This window comes from Podarcis tiliguerta (assembly GCF_965153285.1).
Source record: "Podarcis tiliguerta genome assembly, chromosome: 11".
Taxonomy (NCBI): domain Eukaryota; kingdom Metazoa; phylum Chordata; class Lepidosauria; order Squamata; family Lacertidae; genus Podarcis; species Podarcis tiliguerta.
Genome location: NC_139544.1, coordinates 27,409,009 through 27,430,801, shown reverse-complemented (window position 1 = coordinate 27,430,801; position 21,793 = coordinate 27,409,009). Strand labels below are relative to the sequence as shown.

Sequence of the window (21,793 nt, the reverse complement as noted above, 5' to 3'; positions counted from 1 at the left end):
GGAGGGGGGCGGGGCAGCACGCTGACGTCAGCGCAGGCGGCGTTCAAGCGCGTTTATATCATTATTGACGCTTAGGGTTGAGTCACCTGTAGGACCATTATGTACCCTGGGCTGTCAGCGGCCGTGCTCTGTACCGCCTGTTTACCCACATCAGTGTTTGCTCTCCTCCAGGATGCTATTTCTCCCCACATCTGGATCCACGAGGCTGCATATCTCTCTGTGTGTGTGGCTTGTGCTCTTATATTGCAGGGCTAGGGAGGCTGGGGTTCTCCAGATGTTGAGGCTTTCAACCTCCCTTGTCCCAGACCATTGGCCATGCGTGCTGGCTGGGGCTGATAGGATTTGGAGTCCAACGACCTGCCTCACAGGGTTGTTGTTAGGATAAAGTGGGGGGGGGAACCACATTGAGCTCCTGTCAGGAAAGATGGGATAAAAATCAAATAAGCCTCTGGAGGGGGGATACCACATTGAGCTCCTTTCAGAAAATATGGGATAAAAATCAAATAAGCCTCTGGAGGCGAGCCTTCTCCAAGCTGGTGACCTTCAGCTGTTTTGAACTACTAAATCTAAGCTATGCTGGTTGGGATTGATGGGTGCTGGAATTTGAAACAACTGGAGAGCACTGGGTGAGGGAAGGCTGGTTTGGAGGATCAGAGGATTCCCATCCTCACTGCTTAGCCAAGTGACTTGCTAGGTGGCACAGAATTTAGTTTTAGGTGGGTGAAATCAGGAGTTTCCTTATGCCTGATTTGTTCTTCGTTGAAAGTCTAAATATCAGTGAAGGAAATGTGTGGTGGGGGCAGCTAGAATGAATGTACTTCCTTTGCCCATTACCAGTCAGTCTCGACAAGATGCTGGCCAAATGTCTGAAGCAGAGAGTCTCTTATATTTGATTGTATATATTTAAAGACTTCATGGCCTTCATGACAACCATGGGGCTATCTCAGATGGGCATTGGTGCAGCACATCGGGCAGGGCAAACCCTTGATGCTTGATGCCATCCCTCCAAATGTAACTCTCAAAGTAATCTGAAATAATAAATATATTATTGAGTGATTTATATAGTTCATTTTTTAATTGTGCAAAACACTTCATAATTCTTATATTACGTATCATTTACTGTTTCCATGCTGTTCCATATACTGTACAGATAAAAATCTCCACTGTATCCGTAAGCAGGCATTGAAAGAGGCTTAGAGTTAATCATTTAGTGACATTTTAACTATTCAGTTTAGCTCCCTTCATGCACTCATCTCAGGGAGTTTGGAAGACATCCCTCCCTTCCATGAGTTCAAGGGATATGTGAGAGGTGCCCATGCCTGGCTAGCTCCTTGCTTTCCTAGCATTGCACTTCGTGCATTGGGGATGTGGCAATCACACCTAAAGCCCTTTCTCTGGTATCAAACCTGTGACTGAGGGCTTAATCCCCCTTGTGTGAAAGGGGCAGTGTGGCTGGCTGTGAAAGTGTGCAGTTCCCTGGCTGCTTTCCTTGACATCCATGCACTGAGTGCAAACCTCTACAGGTCCAGGAGCAGTTTCTCCACTCATGGTCTATGCTTGTAGCTTTCCTCTTCTCAAGGGGACATTCATGGTTCTCCCCTCCCCATTTTTTAATCTTCTTCTCAACAATTCTTTGAGGTAGGTTATAGACTGAGAGATGATTGGCCCAAGGTCACCCAGCAAACTTTATGGCCGAGTGGGGATTTAAACCCTGGTCTCTCAGGTCCTCCTCTGAAGCTGAAGCCATATACTACTGTGACTCTATTCAGATCTGGGATAAAGGCAGGAAGAGTGTTATGAATGTAATCCCAATGGGGGTTACAAATTTAATCCCAAATGTTTATTATGTCATGTAGTCTTCTTACATTTGCCATATAAAGGCATAGATGATAGCTAAGAAAAAAAGCAGATGGAACATATTTTTGGAGACATCAGTGTGCTTATCCCAAAACTGGAAATATCTCGAGAAATCAGGACTGTGTGTAATGTTAGAATCCTAGAATTGTAGAGTTGGAAGGGGCCCTGAGAATCATCTAGTCCAACACTTTGCAATGCAGGAATATGCAGTTGTCCCATGTGGGGATTGAACCTGCAACATTGGCATTATCAGCACCATGTTTTGTTGTCCTTGTTTTGAAATTCTGCATGTTTTTGTTTGTTTGTTTGACAACTAACGTGCTAGCTAATATTTATGTTCTGGTGTTAAAGGAAGATGGCAGATTACTACTAGCAATAGCTGCGTTTGGGGAATCAGCTACTGTTTTAATACAAATTCAGTACATTCCAGCATTTGATACACATACTGAGAAAGGGAGGATGTGTGATTTGGTGGCGGGTTGCAACAGATGGTTGCATAATCCTGTTTGTCTCCATTCTTCCAGGGTCAGGTACTATTTCTCCTTGCCAGGGTTTTTGTTTTCTTTTTAATATGAAGTCTTAAACAGTTGGATGAACTATTTTGCACTATTTTCTTCCCAGGATAAAAGGCTGCCTCTCTCTCTGTGACGATAATGGCATATGGCACAGACAATGGTTAAAACAAAGGAAGAATCACAGAGAATTGTTCATGCTGAAGTTGGTAGCCTTCAGAGCTGCATGTACTCAGTTTCCAAAAGCCTGTGCCAGGTTATTCACATTCCACTACAGGAAAAATAAACACATTTGAATGGTTTCTGTGATGCTAGTGTTTTAATGTAAGATTATTCTGCTTGTGAGGGAATAGTCCAGGAGCACTGGAGGACACTGGAGCCTTGTTCTCTGGCTTCCAAAGGCTAAACTACAGGTAACATTGCTGTTTGCTATTAGTATCTAGTCAGGATTGGGACATCTGTGAAACACAGAGAAGGCTGCTGCTGCTGTTTTTAAGCCCTCTCCTCCTGTCTGAGGCACCCCTGAAACTGCTATTTAACAAAGAATGCTGCAGCACCATTGCTGACAGGAGTGAGGTCTTGTCACCATATAACACCTGTGCTCAGAGAGCAAGAAGAATCCTGAGAACTAGTCTGTTAAGGGCAGTGTTTTTTTCTGGGGGTACGCAGGGGTACATATACCCCTAAACATTTTGTGAATCTATTTTTAAATAGTTTATTCTCTAGCATGGTGAATTGTCAGTTCTGTTGCCACCCCCGATGGTGGCCTCATTTCCTATGAGGGTGTTTCCTGAGTCTTGGACAGAAGTGAGCATTTAATGTGTGAAGCAGGAGTTGCAATCTAGCATGGTGATTGGTCAGTTTCGTTGTTACCACCTCCGATGGTGGCTTCCTTTCCTTTCCCTGTGTAATGCATGTTTTTTGTACTTTTGTCCATTTACTGTATTTATTTCCCCCGATTTGAACTATAAAATGGTGATTTTCTTGAGTCAAAATGAGAGTACATTTTTTAAAAATAGAAACAAAGGCACTGGTCAAGGGTGCTTGGAATGGTGGCTCTGTGAGGGCTAAACTACAGTTCCCAGGATTCTTTGAGTGGTGCTGGGAATGTGTTTTAATTGTATGGTCTCTGTCCGCAGCCTCTGAGATAACTGAAAGAGAAATGGATCCAGTTCACAGCCTGACCAGCATGCTGATTTTCCAGGAAGGAAGTTCTGCTCTGTTCAAGTACCGTAAATGTGCATAGGGCTGCAGTCTTAGGTGTACACAGTGATACCACCACCACCACCACCACACTTCCTAGAATTGAAATAGGATGAAAGCAGCCTTGCATCCAATTATGCGCACTTAAGTCCCATTCAGATTGATAGAAAAACTTCAATCAGTGGGACTGAATCATGCATAGTTGCATGCTAGATTACAGCCATTGTGATTTATTCCTCCTGACAACTTCTCCTTAATTCTCCTAAGTACTGAAGTGAGCACCGTTTTTTAAAACTTTCACTGACTTTGAAAGAGTAAAAGCTTAATGAACAGGCAGAAGTGTCCATTGCGCTGCATCCCTGTTTATATCATGTGTGTTTCTTGCTAGACCGCTTGATTTTATTTATTTTTTTACTGAAAACAGGCTGCAGTTGCTGTGGTCCATTTGTCCCATGGCTGCAAATCAGGATGACTTTGTTCAGAACAGGACAAAAGGCTTAGAATCCTGCTTTGGAAACATGTTTTGTCTGTAGAAAGGGATTTCCTAAAGTACTTTAGCATCTGATTTGGAGAGGTCCCATCTGGAGGGGAGCATTGTTAAAGTCACACTGGTGCCAGAAAGTGCAATGATAAGGGCTACAAAAGAGATCAATTTAACCTTCAAAAGTCAGACAATGAATACAAAGAACTTTTACAATGGAGACCATTTGATAGGAGTCTTCTCTCACCAAGGTCACCAGCAAAGTGTCCATACACACAGGTTTTAGGCTTAGATTTGAGAGGTTAATCGTATTTTAAACATGTGAAACACCTGCTACACAAAATACAATGCAGTGTTGCTGTTGTTTTGTTTATTTTCCTTGTGCAACGTTCTTGTGGAGGGTTCACACCAAAGGTGAAAAGGGTTTCCATGGAGCAGCCCTCACAAGCTATTCCAGGGAATAAAATGATAAATGCATATTAGACTACTGCTGGAGCTCATTTGCATCTCACTCTGTTGACCCTCTAGGTTGTAAGGTAGACTGCCGCCACCCTGGAGAAGCTCATGCCCTAAGGTTGGGGAAAAGCTTGGTCTATTTCCTGTACTACATACCGGTCTTCGTGGAAATATGAACATGGTGTAAGGTGGGCCAACTTGGACAGTTGGATGTAACAATTCACCTATCAATCTGCCATCATTAGGAAGACTAATGGCTGGGCAGCCAATCCAGCTGTGTCTCTCCCTGTTCACATATGATGTAAAGTGTAGGGCAGTTGGGTGTGGTTTGGGAAAATTGCCTCCCGGGCCAAATTTGGATCAGTGGTTCCCCTCCTTAGGTACACCAAAAACCAACAGCTGGATCTTCACTTTGTCTTACTTTGCTAGATCCTTATAACCGACCTTATCAGACAAGATGTCACTTTTTGAGGTGCAACCTAGAACAAACTTTGGCTTGTAGTTGGTGAGGACACAGCTTAACCATAAGCCCAGGTTTGGATAATGTGCTCAGCCATAGCTTAGCTGGGGCGGACTTGGGTCTTTCAAATTAAAGCGGCACCCTGTTCATGGCCAAAATTTGGCGCCCCGTCCTGCCTCAGGCCTTCCATTCTGTTCACTTCACTATGCCATAGTTGCAGTGCTCTGAAGTGCCTCTTAGACTCAGTGCCCAGTGTGGGGAAGACAGTCATGCTGCTCTTAAATCTGCCTCTGAGCTTGACTTAGCTGTCAGGGCTTGAGGAAGGCGTAGGTCAGCAATCAAAACCAATAAATCACCCAGGGCCAGTGAAGTTAAATCTTTATCCATGGAAACAAACCACAGATCAGGCCCTGTAGTCTCAGCAACTCTTTCTTGGAAATCTTGTCCCAATGACATAGTTGCGAGGACTGAAGGGCCCCGCCTTCCTACTGTGATAGGAATTTTGAGGTCTTAAAGGTAAAGGTAAAGGTACCCCTGCCCATACGGGGCAGTCTTGACAGACTCTGGGGTTGTGCGCCCATCTCACTCAAGAGGCCAGGTGCCAGTGCTGTCTGGAGACACTTCCGGGTCACGTGGCCAGCGTGACATCGCTGCTCTGGTGAGCCAGAGCCGCACACGGAAACGCCGTTTACCTTCCCGCTAGTAAGCGGTCCCTATTTATCTACTTGCCCCCGGGGGTGCTTTCGAACTGCTAGGTTGGCAGGCGCTGGGACCGAGCAACGGGAGCGCACCCCGCCGCAGGGATTCGAACCGCCGACCTTTCGATTGGCAAGCCCTAGGCGCTGAGGCTTTTACCCACAGCGCCACCCGCGTCCTTTGAGGTCTTAGATATATGGTAATGTTCATAAGCGTACCAACCAAGCACGTACATAGATCAGCACAAGAAGACTGATCTGGAACCATTTTGACTCCTAAACTGAGAAATGTTTTCTCTGCAAGGTCAAAGTGGGAAATCTCCCCAATGTCTCTTTCCTCACAAATCCTGTCTTAAGGGCACATTTAAGATATGAATAGGGTGTGAGCCTGTGACCTGGCCCAGGAACTAAGTATTTAGCACTACAAAAGAATGTCCAGGCTCCCCAGGCAATTCAATCAAGTAACCTGCCAGACAGGAGATAAACAACGACAGGAGAAAAACAACATTCAAATTTCTGTTTAGATCGCCTTTTCTGTGATGTAGGTATGGTGTATCTGAGGGGTGGTCTTAGGTTACACCCTTTCTGTGATGTATGTATGATGTTTGTGGGGGTAGTCTTGATCTACAGGGTGGCAATTTCAAAAGTCTTTATAAGGCCTTGTGCACAATTTTTCAGGGTTCTTCCTCCTCTCCTGCAGGTGAGGGGAGCACCCTGTTGCAACAGATCAATAAAGATCAAGCTTACTAGCTGCTTTGCTTCTCAATATTCTCTGGTTGGCCTCTGTTATCTTCTCCTACCAATAGGGAACCTATGTAAGTGCTCTATATGGGCTCTTGGATACCCCATAAGGGAAAAGGGCAATTTTTGTTTACAACACTACCTCTCTCTAAGGCTCCTCCAGGGTTTTCCCCACACAGTCTCAAACAGTGACTGCAGAGGTGTCTGCACACCTCTGACCTCTGTTCTGCTCTCCTCATTATTCTGTGCCTTCTTGGGGAGCTTGGCACTGCAGGAAGCGGAGAATCCCTGGATTCTTCAGGAGCCTCTTGACCCCCTCCTCTCCAGCCTCTGCTTCTGCCTCAGAGTTTGAACTGCATTCAGCCACAGACTCTTCCTGCTCACTAAACCCTGTTGCCCCTCCATCTTCCAACACCTCTCCCCCCCCCCCCGTCTTCTCCTTCTGACCACTCATCATCGTCCCTCCACCAATCCCCTGGCTCTGAGTCTTCTTCCCCTGGGGGTTCCTCTGCTGGTGCCTCCCACCACTCTTCTGCATCCAGCCAGTTCATGACATCATGGTGTGGTGGCAAAAGGGCTTGGGAGCAGCGAAGCAGATGCAAGCTCCTTTCTAAGGGCCCACAGGTATGTTGTCCAGCCAAGGCTTGGTTTAGCATGCCATGAGGACCAGGCTAGGATTGTAGCCTTTAAAAAAAACCTTGTACATTCCTCAGCCCTCTGGATCAAAAATGCGAATTTGTTTTTTTCGGTACAATGTGTCCCCACCAGAAAATCATTAAACAAATTAGAGGGCAAGGAATTTGTTTAAAACTATAATTGCTTAAGTCTGGTGGACTGCATGTAGGTAATTTAGCATGTAGCAACAGGTTCAGTTTACTATTCCATTTTAAAATATATAATTGTGCCCAGTGTTTAGATATTGTTCCTTAAATAGGAGCCCTGCCGTTCTGGTTTTGTATTTTAAAGTCTCTGTTGTTGTGGAAGCAATAGAATTTTTGTTTCTTTTGCTGGAAGAAGTTGTAGCCACCACTTAAGCCTTCATTAGTTCTGTCAAAACACCATAACTGCTGTGTTTTCTAGGAAGACGAAGTTTTGCCATTATTTATAGAACCGAAGCTTGTAAATGGGGCATTTCTTATCTTTCATAAACACTATGAACACAGTAGCCAGCAAAATGGAGTACTTGAAAATAAAATGTAGACCTTTTATGTGAATATTTTATTACACCGGAGTGAAGTTTAGGCTGCAATCTTGTACACACTTACTTGGGAGTGAGCCATACTAAAATATCTATAGGATTGTGCTGTTAGGCCACAGTCTTTAAATGCACTTTCTAAGACCACTGAATGCAGTGGGACTAACTTCTAAATCCCACCTTTCCATGCCTCACAAATTGGCCTTTTAACCATCAATCCCTCTTCACAGGGAACTCTGAGAATTATAGCTCTGTGAAGGGAATAGGAGTTGCTTAACAATTCTCGCCACACTTAACAAACTACAGTTCCCAGGATTCTTTGGGGGAAGCCATGACAGTGGTACAATACCTACTTAAAATGTAAGTTGCAAGTGTGGCATTAATTTTTTTAAAGTTGCTTATAGTTTAGCTGTGTGCACTGCAAACTATTGTGTTGATAAAACACAAACCATCTAACACCCAGAATCTAGCATTTCACTATCCCAGAGACAATCTATACATATACATTGTGTATACATCTAAATGTGCATATGTAGACTTTATGCAGCTTTATGACATGCCTTTGCACCGAAGTTCTGCCCTCATCTGGGCTATATGCCTACATAAAGTGATTCCAAGGTGATTTTGTAATTAATTAACTACTGTATTTGTAGGGTTGCTATATTTCAAAAAGGAAAAACCAGGACACCCCAAAAGTTGTTGAGCTTTATGTTACAAAAACGCCAAAAACCCCCACAATTTTTCAGTTGACTTGCCTAAGATCCTGGATGAAACACCACCTTTCGGAAATTCCCCTCAGACATCAATTCCGCCTTTGAAACCTTGGAAGTGTCTGGGGAAATTCAGATGTATGGCAGCCCTACCATTTGCACAATGTTTGTGTACTCAAAAAGCTTGAAGTATGTTATCCAAAAATACTCCCTTTGACTTGAGGAATACCACTTTTCAAGATTTAATGCTGGATCTAATCGTTGTGTATGCCAGGTATACAAATATGGAGATTTGTGATATTTTAATGTCATTTCTTTCTTGACTTGTGCGGAAATATGTATTTCAAAATAAGGCTTTCTAAATTTTTCAGCCGTTGGAGCCCTTAGCTAAGGCTTACTCACTAGCCAACTATGTCTCACTTAATGTAAAACAAATATATCAAAGTTCATCTAGCAAACGTTAAGAGTTTTGCACAGCCCAAGTGTACAGAAGTTTGAGAAACAATTTTGAAATTAGGTTAAGAGGCTCCAAACATATTAAAACTCTGGATGCATCCAAGGCAGCGCTTTCACTTTTTGTTCTTATGAATATAAACATGCTTTCACCACTTGACAATGTTGGCTCAGGGTTTTTGTTTTGTTTTGTTTTTAAAACAACAACACTGAGTTTGTGCAATTGCATTTGCATCCTCAGGAGATGTGTGCCAGATGAGTCTGATGCACTGCACATTGTGGAAAAAATGGGAGATGGGGAGACTTCAGATGGGCCGGGTGAAATTTCTGCATGGGACAATAGTGCAAACTCATAATAGGAATGGGTCTGATGATTTAAAGAAGAGGGATGAGACGATGGCACGGAAGACAGACAGCAAAACACAGAAAGGTTTGTACTTCTTCAGGCTGCAAGTGGAGCACTTAGTAATATCATATAAATCATTGCAGACTGCACCACTGGCACACAAATATCAGTGGAATATCGTTCAAAAAGCCTGCTATCTATGTGCAACAGCTGACTTGTCAGCTGAGGAATCTAGAGTCAGGCTGTTGTCTTTCAGGAGGCTAGGGAAGGTTATGTGAATGAAATATTGTATATTAGAGCTGATTCACTGACAGATATGCTGAATGTTAAGTCTCTTAAGGATGCACTATATGGGGAGAGCCTCCATGCACCTGTAATGGCCACTAGTTTCAATACTACAGAAGCCTCCCTCTAGCTATCTCTTGCTCTGTGCTCCCAGGAAGGACAGAGTTTAGCATTTGCTCACTTTGGCATTAGCTTTGCATTTTCTTGTTATTGAGGACCCAAACAGTGCCAAAGTTGGGTCTCTTTGTTAGTCTCTCCTTGAAGCTACAGACACTTGTACTCACTCTTGAAACTTGGCAGCCACTACAAGTGTATTGAGTGTTCTATATATTAGGCTCCCCTAATGCCTATTAAGTATGTGTGTGTGTGTGGGGGGGCTTAATATCTGAACAAATCCCAGCCTTCCCCAACCTGATGCCTTCCAGACATTTTGGACTTCAACTCCCTTCAGCCCCAGTCAGCACTGCTAATGACCAGGATGATGGGATTTGTAGTACAAAACTTCTAGAGGGCAACAGGTTGGGATAGGCTGCCCTTCCACCATTATCCTATGTGCTTCTTCATGAAAGTAAGTCCTACTGAGTTGAAGCTCCATGGAATGACTCCCAGGCTTAAGCAATTGCAACCTTGCACTTCAATTTAACCACTTGCTACAATATTGAATGTTGGTGGTTTTTCCCTACGCTATGCTTGCAGACTTTCACCTACATCAATATTGCACATTTTCATCATGTAGGACAGTGGTTCCCAGATAGCTAAGTACTGCAGACCCCCTGCTTTTCAAAAGCCAAGCCGTGGACCCCCTACTTACGAAAAATTTGATATCTCCCTGGTAGGTTTTTTTAAATGTGAATTGTGTCACAAACCCCCTGGGTGGGTTATGCAGAGGCCCTGGGATCCATGGATCACTAATTTGAAATTGATGATGTAGGGTATTTATGCAATGAATTGCATAGCCTGCCTTGGACAATGTAAAATCCCTAAGGTATCTCACCTGATTCTTGCAAAGTACTGTAATTGACTGCAAGCAAATCCAATAGCTAAGTAACCCTTGTTCAGAATTTTAGCAACTGAGAAGTGACTCTAATTAACTTTGTGGTGTTAACTTGGAGGGATTGTCAGAAGTGCTCCGACCAGAAAGTTTACTTAAGATAAGAACCTTGCCCATGCAAGGACACCAGATATTAAAGCAAAACCTGCATGCTGCAGATGTGTGTCTCTGCTTCCACAGCTAAATCTGATCTTTTAGCTTTCCTTTCAGTGTAACTTTGCTTTTTCTTCTAGATCTTATAGGTTTAGGGAATTAGATGTTTTGCTGTTATTAGCAACCAGTATTTAATTCATAATGGATATCTCAGAATCTTGAAATATGTTTAGCCAACCAATTGCTGAAGATAAGATTTGTGTGAAGTTTTCAATACAATTTTAGGTCTGCCTCTTTACAGTAAGCAAAAACTGCTCACACTGCAAGTGTTCACCTTATACATGTCTGCTCTGGTAAACCCAGTTAAGATCAATAGGACTTAATCTCTAGCAAGGATGCAAACTGAAGCAGGCTAGCCTAGCCTCTTTGAGGCCATATTCACACTATATACTTTAAACAAAGAATATTGGGAGCTGCAGTTTCGGAAGGGTGCTGAGAGTTGGTCTGAGGCCCCTACAGTGTTTCCCATGCAGAAGTACAATCCCAAGAGTCCCCTGTTAAGAGGGATTGATTGTTAAAACCACTTAGCTTTAGCTCACATTCCTAAACCTTCTAGGTTGAAATCAGAGAGTTTAACCACTGGTCCCAGAATTTTTATCGATGTCTTTCTTTACAGATGATATAACAAATCCACCTGGTATAGGGTGGTGTATATATTCTAATAATAATAATAATAATAATAATAATAATAATAATAATGGCAACTTTGACAATAAACCAATTTCCAATGCTTCTTTTGTTTTATATTTGTATGTGTGTGTAAAATCCTAGTATATTTGCCAGGATTTGTAATTATTTAATAACTGTACATATTAAATGAATTAAATGTGCATACATTCAGTTTGCCTTTTTGCTAGTTTCAAGGGTAAATTGTAAAATAAAATAAAATATCTAGGTTGCAGAAAGATCTGCTCTGTTAAAGGGGCTTTAACAGTGCAATCTGTATCAGGTAAAGCATATAGGAGTGTACTTAGTCTGAATGCCCCTTCAAAGGAATGTAACAGGGAGGATTTACTTAACAGGTGTGTCTTGCTTGCTTAATAAATTGGCTTGTTATTATATAAATATGGGCTGTGAGATAGTTAACAGCGTTATCATATAAGAGGCAATAACAGGACTTCAAAGTTAACTTTCATGAATGGGAGGAACATGCACATTCTACAGCTGCTGTTTTTATCTGAACTAGATCAGAGGACAACATTGTTTCAGTTTACATTGTAATCAGGACCAGATTAAGGGATTACAAGGACACATGGCTATAAAATTTGGGGAGGGGTGTTCTTTCTTGCTTAAACTGTGTCTTTTAAATGGGTAATCACGTGAGAATGATCTGAAAAGCTTCACTGCTTTTTGTCGGGCTCTGTCCATGACCCATCCATTCATCACAGAATGTTAGCCTTATGGTAGTTTCTAATATATAGTTACATATATACGGTAGTTATTTCATTTATGAATTGCTTCCCATAAAATATCCAGAAGCAATTTCACAATTAAAAACATCTGCAATAAAAACAATCACAGTTTTGTATATTTAAAAAAATTACAACATTTAGAAACACTTTCATACGTAAAAATAGTTTCAAATCATGTTAAGTAATATTGTTATATATAGAGTCTTGAAATGTAGTTTTTTGTATTTTCTTCTAGGGGACAGAAATGCGAAACATCTACAACAATGCAAAAATCTATGCAACTAGCAGCCAAGAACGTCACAAGTGGGAAACTTTTTATGACATAGGGAATTCTGAAGAAACATCTGTTCTGCTCTTCCTGAAAGAGTTCTATGAATATTTCTTGCCTAATAGACTTACTCACTTAGTGGCATGACCTCTTTGGCAGTACTCAGAACTGCCCATCTAATATTGAGAAATACACAAGACTAGTCAAGACTCAAGTCTAAGTGCACGTCTCAAACAGGAGAATCACAGGATTCTCTGCAGTTTAATTTAAGAAATTTGCAAGTCCTTGCACAGTTCTGACAATTTCCCATTTACCCATTGTTATAACCAAGTTCCACCCACATGTATGCTTGAAGCATACAAATTGATTCCTAATACATATTTTGGTTATGAAATACGGAAGGAACAGACAGTGAGTTTAGGGTTAGATGTCCTTTCTTCATGATGTTCTGCAACACTTATCAGCAACAAGCACTTCATAAAGACACGACACTTATTCATCCTGGCCCTGCACTGGTCATAAACTTGAGAAACATCTGTGCAAGGATTGGGTGGGAAGGGATTTCACCCCCCCCCCAGGTCCGTTTTAGGCAAGATGTGAGAGACTTCATGATTTTGAGCAGGGACTTCCCAGGAGCACCTCTACCATTAAGAATACTTTCTCCCCAAGAAGGCCCACCAGGCCACTTCCTTAGGGATGCAGGAGATAACATGCAGGATGTCCCTTGGGTTTTTGTTTGTTTTAAAGTTAGTAGCAGCTATAAGACCATAATGCTAGAGAAGGATTATTTTGAAGACTTTCTGTTTTGCACCATTTTCCCAATTAAAAATGTCCCTCCCTCTTGCATTGTTAATTTTCCTCCTATGGGAGGGTGTTTTGTTTTTTGTTTTAAAAGAAAGGATTAAATAAGTTTTTAAAAAATAGGAACAGGGAGGAAAGCTGCTTCCTCCACCTTCTAATCTGGTGGCACAAGTTCACCAGGGCCATAGGAGCCAACTCCTAGAGGCTGAGGGGTCTTTGGGGCCCCCAAAAAAGTATTTGAGGGGGTCCAGCCCCACCAAGTTGATGGGCGTTACCATTCAAATTGTGGACATGCACTGCATCATGTGATTGATTATGCAGTGTGGAGCTTACCTGCCTCCCCCATATTTTATTCAAGCTGCCACTCGTGACCAGGGCTAAGGAAACAATGGTTTCTCTCTTATAGCATTGCTCTACTAGTGTTTTGGATCTCTTGAGGAGAGTGAAATATTTTATCCATTTCTTTTTTAAAAACTTGTCTCTGTGTTTCTAGTATACTGATTTTATAATGTTTCTCATTTTTATTGTTAATGTGTTTAGCCTTGGGAACGTGTTTAGATATTCAGTTTATATATTTTAAAGTAAAAATGAGTGTGAGTATATTATTGGCCCCATTCTTGAGTCCTGATTGTCTCCCTGGCTATCTAGTTTACTCTGGAATACTTTGTATATAGCTTGCATTTTAATGCTATTAATATTGAATTATACACTAAGCACAGGTTATGATTAAACAAACATTCATTATTCACACTATTAATTGTTTCTTGCTATTATATCATTGGATTTAATTAAAAAAACCTGTATTTACATAAGTGCTTGGCAGCCACACTGCTACGCGAGGAAGCACCTCCTGACGTCGGTGGAGACATTTGGATTAATGTGTTAAAGGCTGCTTATGTATTTATTTTGATCCCTCAACCCCAGCTCTACTGTAGTTGACTGGACGAATCTTCTTGAACGAGACATGCAAGTTGGCACATGCATGTTCAGAATTAAACAGATGGTGCTGATTTTCACCCACATTAAATAGCTGATAGCTCCTGACAGGAAAAGTATCCTGTTAAAAACTTGTATATGAGAAATGAAATAAGTTGTCTTGCGTACAAAATGTAAACCGAAACACTCAACACATTAGACTTAGCTCCAGGACCAGCTCCAGAGGGTGACAAATGCTGGACTGGACTTGTCACAATAATATCAGAAGTCCCACTATCTTAAAAGTGCTGCCATTTCCACTTTGCACAGAACATTCTAGAAGATCAGATACAACTTAAGAGAATTCTCAGGGTTCATGTCCTGTCTCTACCAGGTTCAGGGGTTTCATGCCAGAGAACCCCTCAAAATCCTGAAGCTACTTAGACCAGGGTCCCCACACAGAAGGAAGATAGCTCTTCTCAGCATCTCAAGAAGAATAAAAGAAAAATGCATTATTCCCTCATTCTTCCTGTTTTGGTGGACAGTAGTTACAGACTGCTGCTTAAACTAGGCCATCTGACGCCCACACATTATCTATGTGATATAAGGGTACATCAGAAAGGCAATGTGACCACTTTGTAACACTGACTTTTATACATAAAAAAAATGAGAGGAAAACCCCCATAGCAACTGTTTCTCATTTTAAATAGGTGGCAAAGTTTACAGCTCTGTGCTCAGGAATGCCAAAGGGGCATTAAACAGCAATGAGCCAAGTGACCTCTTTTCAAGATCTATGGTTTAATAATTTGCTTTTAGCTTTCTTCATTGTCTGAAAAGAACAACAACAGGAAACGTTCCAGGTAATAAGCTACCTGTTAAAAGTCTTGAGAGCTATTATCCTGACACAGCCGATTGCTTTCTCCTCGCATCTGTGTTTTTCAGTTTCAAAGTCACACGGTGACAATGGCAAAGTAGTCAACGGCTGTTTTGTCAATTGCTAAATCTTCCTCCAATTTATTGATACCTCTGGAGTTTTATTTACAATGTTTTGTAGTATTTAAAAGGAAACATTCATTGTGTTTTAAAAAAATGCCTCCCCTCATGGCACAGTGAAATGGGATAACATTTCAATAAGAGTTTACTGACTTTGCTGGTTACTGTGAATTGGCTGTTCACTTCCTGGATTAAAAAGAATGTTAATGTTTCTTAATGGATGTTTGCTAAAAGGGGCAATTTACCTGCAGAGGTGAGGCCTGAGACAAAGGCATAGCAGATTGTATTCAAGCATAGTAGTTTAGGGCAGAAACAGAGAAGAAAGCCTGATAGCTGGCTGAATATAAATCACTTTGAATCTAATATGTAGTTCTAGGTAAGTGCCAAGACTTCCAGAATTTTACACTGCTCAGAGAGTGGGGTGGCGTGTTACAGTATGTTTGTTATGAAGTCACACCTGATGTGTCTCCAGTGCTCCCTCACCTGAAGAAAACAAACCTAGGTGATGCTGTCCCTAGAAGTTCTTTCACCAACCATGGAAGCTGGCAGCATGTAAAAGTATTAATTGGCAGCATGGGTGTGCCTATTACTTCAAGGACACACCTCAGCATAACTCCGTATTGAACAGAAGTTGCAATACATGCTTAGGCCCTGTAATTATTCCCTTCCTATTGTTCGACTTCAGCTTTCTGTCACGAGAGAAGTAAAGCATTCATTGTGTCTGTGCAAACATAATCCTTGTGATATAATCAATTTATAGCAGAGCGTCTTTGGAAATCTATGTTGCTCAAGATGCCACTATATCACTTTAGCAACCTGTAGCCCAAGTTTAATGTTTTGATAGACTCTTCCCAGGGAGGCTCACCTGCAGGGCCATCTTAAGCATATCCATTGCCGTGGTGCAAAGCTCCCTCCGGCGCCCAACCCCCCCCCCCCGTTTCCCCGAGTTGTTTACCTTTTTTTAGGGAGGATGGCGCTGCTGGCGGGGCGATGCCAGGAGGCACTGCGTGCAGCCTCTGTTTCTTTCCTGGCGCCCTATGCCACTAGCCTCTATGGGTATGACGCCCCTGCTCACTTGGTGCCTTCATTCTGTATCTTTAGGCATCAGGAGAAAACGTTTCTCTTCAACCATGAGTTTGGCTCATTAACATTTTGTGGCTTTTAAAATGTGTTTGTGGGAGAGAGTTTATTGGGTTTGTTTTTGTTTTATGATGTATTTTGTATTCTCATTTTGTATTTTTCTGTTGTGAACCAGCCTGGGATCTTCAGGTGAAGGGCACTATAATAATAATAATAATAATAATAATAATAATAATAATAATAATAGAATAATAATAATAATAATAATAATAATAATAATAATAATAATAATACAGTGGTACCTCGGGTTACATATGCTTCAGGTTACATACGCTTCAGGTTACAGACTCCGCTAACCCAGAAATAGTACCTCGGGTTAAGAACTTTGCTTCAGGATGAGAACAGAAATCGTGCTCTGGTGGCGTGGCAGCAGCAGGAGGCCCCATTAGCTAAAGTGGTGCTTCAGGTTAAGAACAGTTTCAGGTTAAGAATGGACCTCTGGAACGAATTAAGTACTTAACCCGAGGTTACCACTGTAATAATAAATAATGCAAGTCAGGTTTTGTGTTTTGTTTTTACTTTGGTTGCTTACACAGTTTCTTGCTTGTTATAAGGTGGAGTAATCTGGGGTAGAGACAAATGGGATAGAATCTGAAAAAGCTCCTTACATGCATTGCTTGGGCTCCTGAGTTGCCCTTTTATTTTGTTCATCTCTTAATGCAAGAGTGACAGATCCAGTCCTGAATGAGGAAAACAAAACTTTCAGTACCTTGTTTTTCTCCTTGGCAGTGCTCTCTGTGTCACTGCTTGCTGTTCCACCATATTAGCATTTTAATAATAACCACCTTTGAAGTTCTGTTGTTCCAAGCAGGTTTTTGGAGAAGGCTTATTTACACACCTCTAGTTGACAAGCACCATTGTGTGTGGGGTGGGGGTGGCGGAACCCTTTTTATCAGAACAGCAAAGAGCAACTCTGGTGATAGGGATAGGACCAGTCATGTCCAATGTTGTTTCAAGTTGGTTTTAAGGTAAAACCATTTTGCCACGACTGCGTGATTATGGTCAGCCTTGTGTTCCTTAACATGACTCACTGTGGTTTTCTGTTGATGCAATTTTCAAGGGAAGTCAGTCCCTAAGGGGAAAAAAAAATAGTTTTAATTTTTTTGTTCTCCAGACAGCTTTATTCCCTTTATGTTTGCCTATTTATGTTGTAATTGACGCCTCACCTGAGGGAATTTGTCCCTCCCCACTTTTACACAATGTCTTTAAATTCTGAATAAAACAACTACTTTGCACAATGCTTCAGTGGTTGCTGCCAACAGCCCCCTGTGGACTGTTTCTCTGTTCTAAGGTACATTTTGAGGGAAGACCAAGGGAGTAGACAATAATGAGACTTATGCCCTCCCACCACCACATTGTCTCGGTGCTGGTCTTCCCAACCCCCCTAGCATCTTTTCTTATTTTATCTAAATGTTATGTCATGTTGCAGAACATCTAGGCATGATTGTTAGGCTCCAGTTTAACATCTGTCACAGAAGTGAAAACAAAAAGGGATTCTTATTTATTTATTTATAAGTGAAGCACATAGGTAAAGGTAAAGGTAAAAGGGATCCCTGACCATTAGGTCCAGTCGTGGCCGACTCTGGGGTTGCGGTGCTCATCTCGCTTTATTGGCCGAGGGAGCTGGCATACAGCTTCCGGGTCATGTGGCCAGCATGACTAAGCCGCTTCTGGCGAACCAGAGCAGCGCACGGAAACGCCATTCACCTTCCCGCCGGAGCGGTACCTATTTATCTGCTTGCACTTCATGCTTTTGAACTGCTAGGTTGGCAGGAGCAGGGACCAGGCAACAGGAGCTCACCCTGTCACGGGGATTCAAACCGCCAACCTTCTGATTGGCAAGTCCTAGGCTCTGTGGTTTAACCCACAGCGCCACCCGCGTCCCCCGAAGCACATAGGTACAAAGGGGCAATTTGGAAAGGGAAGGAAAACAATTTCCGGGGGTGGGAATCCAACTTTTGTAGTGTAGTTTTGCATCGATGTTCATTCAAGCTGGCTCCAAGACCGTTGCAATGACCTCTGTTCAAGGCTGCACTTAAAGACTGTTTGGAAGCTGCAACTGCTGCAGAATGTAGCAGCTAGGTTGTTGGCGGTGGTCAGCTGCAAAAATGCACCAAACACCTGATTTAAAGCAGTTGCACTGGTTGTCTATTAGATTCCAAGCCTTAAGGCTCTCATATCAGTTTTAAGTCAGACTAGCTGAAAGAGTGCCTCCTTCTATACAAACCAGCCCAGTGAAGGAGGCCCTCATGGTGGTTCTGCCACTCTCAGTGGACGGTGGTAGCAGCGGCAGCTTGTGAGAGTGACTCAATAAATATGGAACTCCCTTTCTATAGAGGTGTGTCTGACACCATCTCTTTATAGCTTTCATCAGTTGTTGAAGAGGCACCTCTTTACCGTGAAAATTGAAGAAATTGATTTTGGTGTCTTCCCTGTAATGTGCTTTATAGAATTATTGTTCTGTGGTTACCAGTTTGTTTGCTTTTAAATAATCAAATCCCTGGCCTTTATTAATTTCTAGGGTTTACCCCAAATCTCTAACAATATGCTGTAACACACCCTACCATCTTCTAGCTAAGGGCTGGTTAAAAAAAATACAACAACAACACATGTGTTTATAGTAACCCTCATACTCACATCCTTTTATGTGAGACATCTTGGAAAACCAATGTTTGAGGCCTCTCCGTAGGCCAAACATCGCTTTTTCAAGTGAATATTTACAGAAGATGAAGTCATTTTTTTTCCTGTCAAGCCCCAATTAGGCTTGACAACACTTGCAAATTTGAACCAGTTCCTGGTTTTTTTAAGTGGGCATTTAAAGTCTGGGTAATCACTGAAGACAGATGAGATCAGGAAAGGATATTAGAGCTACCAGGGCAGTGACCTTCCTAAACTGTCAACAGTTCCTGCCCATTATATCAATCAGGGCTTGGGGAAGACCTATACTAGCAGTCAGAAATCCTAAGATTGTGCAAGAAACAGAACCCATGATTACGTCAAGTAATCTCAGTGAAATCTTGGGCTCAGTTTTACTATCTGTTTAGCTGGTGTATAAAAATGGCAACCCAAAGGGCTTTTCCATCGCGATATTATTTTCCACCTCCCTCCCCACGCCCTTAATTAAGCAATATCTATCTAATACTGCAAATAAAAATAAGAATAATGCGAGCCAACAACTCAGAATGGAAAATTCTGTTTACAAAAAGCTAATGAAATTAGTAACACACTTTCAGCTCCTGTTGTAGAATTCAGGGCACAATGTACTGTAGTTTAACAAAGTATATGTTCTGTGTTTTTTTATATATCTATCTATCACCCCTGAGGCTTCCATTTAATCATTTACTTCTTGATGACTAACTGCTGTTGCTCAGCCCATGGCGTCAGTGTTGCAAGTGGATCCTCTTGCCTCCAGGAGGGAAATGACGTAAGCATTCCCTGTTAGTGCTGCTTGCTTTGGGCTTTGTAGCATTTCCCCTGTGGGATTAGCAGATCTAAAGGAACAGAGGTTAAGCCATTTCAGTTTTAAATAGGTTAAAAGGAGGACGTGCTTGCCTGACATTCCGACAAGTCAAATGAAATGACAGTTCTGAACATTGGGAAAGAGTGGAACTGCAATCTTGATTTTCCTGTTTAATCATCCCTGTATACAAATACTATTATCTAGCTTCTGCTTCTGTTAAATGTCAGCAGCAGCAGCAGCAACAGCAACAGCAGCAAATTAACTTTTCTATGACCCATCAGCATGCACCCAGCATGTTCTGCAAGGGAGGTGGATTAAGGCTAGTTCAGATCTGAAAATTAATTCACATGACTTTTATAAGTATTCTGAGTCCTCACTCAGGATAGTGAGCTGGGCATTTGTGAGTCATAGGTCTTTCAGTCCATTCTCTCTTCTCTTTGCCCCTCAGATAACACAGTAGTATGACCTAGTGGTCAAAGTGTAGATCATGCATACTGTGTGTGTGTGTGTGTGTGTGTGTGTGTGTGAGAGAGAGAGAGAGAGAGAGAGAGAGATCAGGTTACAGTGGTAATAGATTTTGCTAACCCAGAAATAGTACCTCGGGTTAAGAATTTTGCTTCAGGATGAGAACAGAAATTGTGTGATGGCGCGGTGGCAGCAGGAGGTCCCATTAGCTCAGGTTACCTCAGGTTAAGAATGGTTTCAGGTTAAGAACGGACCTCCAGAACGAATTAAGTTTGTAACCAGAGGTACCACTGTATTACAGTGTATTACAGTATTACACTGTATTACAGTATTACAGTGGTACCTCGGGTTACAGGCGCTTCAGATTACAGGTGCTTCAGGTTACAACTGAAGTAGTTAAGTACAGTGGTACCTCTGCATGCAAACGGGATCCGTTCCGGAGCCCCATTCGCATCCTGAAGCGAACACAATCCGCATCTGTGTGTGCGTGGGTTGCGATTCACCACTTCCGTGCATGCACGTGATGTCATTTTGAGCATCTGTGCATGTGCGAGCGGTGAAACCCGGAAGTAACACACTCCGTCACTTCCAGGTCGCCGTGGAGCATAACCTGAAAACACTCAACATGAAGCACATTTAACCTGAGGTATAACTGTGTTTAAGAATACAGCGGTACCTCGGGTTACATATGCTTTAGGTTAAATACGCTTCAGGTTACAGACTCTGCTAACCCAGAAATAGTACCTCGGGTTAAGAACTTTGCTTCAGGATGAGAACAGAAATCACGCAGCAACAGCGGGAGGCCCCATTAGCTAAAGTGGTACCTCAGGTTAAGAACGGTTTCAGGTTAAGAACAGACTTCCGGAACGAATTAAGTTCGTAAACCAGAGGTACCACTGTATTATGTTCCTGCTGCACTGCAACAATGTTGTATTAGCAGCATCTTCAGTGAAAGGTCTGTGAATTCTTCTCTTCTAAAGCTTGAAATCTATATTTTATATGTACTCGGTCCTCTGCTGCAGTTTGCTGTGTAGCCAACACAAGAAAGAAAAAAAGATCATGGGAAGTGGTAACAAATCAGAACGGCTGTGGATCTCCACATGCTTCCCAATTTTTGTTATGAAATTGCATAAAAGGCAGTAAGATCTTGCCTTGGACCTTCTTGGTAGTGGCACCCACCCTGTGGAACGCCCTCCAACCAGATGTCAAAGAGAACAACAACTACCAGACTTTTAGAAGACATCTGAAGGCAGCCCTGTTTAGGGAAGCTTTTAATGTTTGATGCATTACTGTATTTTAATATTTTGTTGGAAGCCGCCCAGAGTGGCTGGGGAAGCCCAGCTAGATGGGAAGAGTATAAATAATAAATTATTATGATTATTGGAGAAAGAAAATATTTGCAATGCTTTGGGTTCTTAGAATGTAAAAGCAAGTCTTCTCACTTGTCCATCTCTGTAGGGAGGGCCTCTGAGATGAATTTTATTGGGGCATTGCAAGGGGTTGGGCTAGATGACACTTGCGGTCCCTTCCAGCTCTACAATTCTATGGTTCTAAGAATAAATATAAAAATAAATATAAAAGAGGATCAAAGATAAGAGAGCACGTTTGATTTGAACATTTTTGTTCATGCTACAATACAGATAAGGTGAAAGGATTCACAACGAAACATCCTTTCATACTGCAGTGCAGATCAGACGTTAGAATTAGTAAAAAAAAAGATAGGTAGATAAACCTATTATTA

General features: G+C 42.0%; 2 long non-coding RNA genes across 2 annotated transcripts; both read left to right on the top strand.

Annotated features, from left to right (window-relative positions):
* The first annotated feature begins 2 nt into the window (after positions 1-2).
* LOC310660119 lies at positions 3-13,162 on the top strand. The gene is made up of 3 exons (XR_014503211.1): positions 3-223; positions 3,509-3,596; positions 12,246-13,162. It is a non-coding gene; the product is annotated as an uncharacterized lncRNA (long non-coding RNA).
* LOC310660204 lies at positions 468-2,671 on the top strand. The gene is made up of 2 exons (XR_014503304.1): positions 468-716; positions 2,479-2,671. It is a non-coding gene; the product is annotated as an uncharacterized lncRNA (long non-coding RNA).
* Positions 13,163-21,793: the final 8,631 nt, after the last annotated feature.